We start from the raw sequence: 1,819 nt of genomic DNA, 5'->3' as shown, positions 1-1,819 counted from the left end.
CTTAGGATTCCATTTTTTTCTTTACAAAGTAAAAAAGAAGGTTTTATACAGAGAGGCTCTGGAATATATTTGAATGCTGATAGGAATGGTCCTGTAGAGAGTTGAAAATTTAGGAGTGAAATTTCTGAGATGGTGAGAGAGCACAGGATCCAGAGCATTTTAGTGACTCACTATATGCCCATCAATGTTCTAAATGCTTTACATGGATTAAATAATTTAATCTTCTAAAAGGTACTTTTCCACGTATAACAGTATTTGCTTAGGAAATACCAAAACTGAATGCTGTGCTTCACCACAGCTAGTTCTAAGCAGCTGAAGCTGAAACATGATAGATAACTCTGAGTGAACCTAAATGGCAGACCTTCACTGAGTCTAACTGAGGCTTCTTTCCTGCCCAGTGAAAAATGGGACTTATACAGACATATGAACTCATTCTTTCCTATCTGGAGGCAGACTTTTTATTCTTAATTAGCGTAACCACTGTGAACCCCACCTGCCTCTTTCTTTAATGTTTATATAACTCTCCTAACATTCCCTCACTCAGTGAACTTTTTCACTGGTATATGTTCCCCTTCCTGACAAGTAAATAAACTTAGAGCTTGCTTTACTGATTGCTGTAGTGATTATTGGCTTTCTTTTATCAGATCACAACAACCCAGTGAGGTGGGTTCTAAAATCACCCCCCGTTTTGCTCTTCAGGAAACTTAGTCCCAGATAGGCTAGAAGACTTGCCCAAGATCACATTGCTAGTAAATGATAGTCTAAGGCTTTTTTCAGGCTGGCTCATAGATCCCTCTACAGTGTCCTGTGCAGGTTGTGAGTCAGGTAAGCAAAAGAAAAATTGGGTAGCCACGGCAAAGCTGACATGCTTTATTTCAGATGTGATCTCTGCCACCAGCAGTTCGAATCTGTTGTCTTATATACCAAAGTACACAATAGTGGCAACAAGCCAAGGGGTACGTGGGCATGCATGGGCACTAATGCTACTCTTGTGTAACTGGTTTACGACGGATATGCTGAATCATACACAGCCGGATATAAGGTGAAGGGGCCTGACTAGACTAAATCCATTTTCCTTATAGCTTTGGTAGTTTAACTCCTTGCTCTTAATTCCAACTCTATGTTGAAATGGTAGGAAAGGAGATGATGAACACGCATGCAGATAGATTTAAATTTCATGGTGGGAAGAGATTACTTCTATTTTCCTATTGAAGTAGAGGGTTATAATGAATACAAAGAAACTGTCTTAGTCATTCAGGCTGCTACAACAAAAATACTATAGACTGGGTGGTTTAAACAACTAATATTTATTTCTCACAGTTCTCGGGGCTGGAAGTCCCAAATCAGGGTTCCTGCAGATTTGGTGTTTGGTGAGGGGAGGGCCCCTTTTCTGGTTCATAGATGACCCTCTTCTTGCTGTGTCCTGATGTGGTGAAAGAGGAAAGGGAGCTCATTGGGGTCTCTTTTATAAGGGCACCAATTCCATTCATGAGGGCTCTGCCTCATGACGTAATCACTTCCCAAAGACCTCATCTCCTAATAGCATCACCTTGGGGGTCAGGATCTCAACATATAAATTTGGGGGAAAGGGGATAAAAATATTCAGTCCATAGCAGAAACCAACCCATCCAATTGCATGATTTTCTCTAGAAATGATCAGCTATCTCCATGTGTCTGAAAGAAAGGTCCACCTACCGTGAAAAGGAATCTCTGGAAAGCCCATGGCTAGTCTAAAGAAACAGACAATTGAACAGAGAAAGAGACTCTAAAGGGGAAACAAAAAAAGAGGGTCAGAGGGCACTGAAGACCAAGAACTTGT

The sequence above is a fragment of the Galeopterus variegatus genome, unplaced genomic scaffold (assembly GCF_000696425.1).
Source record: "Galeopterus variegatus unplaced genomic scaffold, G_variegatus-3.0.2 Scaffold13, whole genome shotgun sequence".
NCBI lineage: Eukaryota > Metazoa > Chordata > Mammalia > Dermoptera > Cynocephalidae > Galeopterus > Galeopterus variegatus.
Note: the sequence above shows the minus strand (reverse complement) of the source record.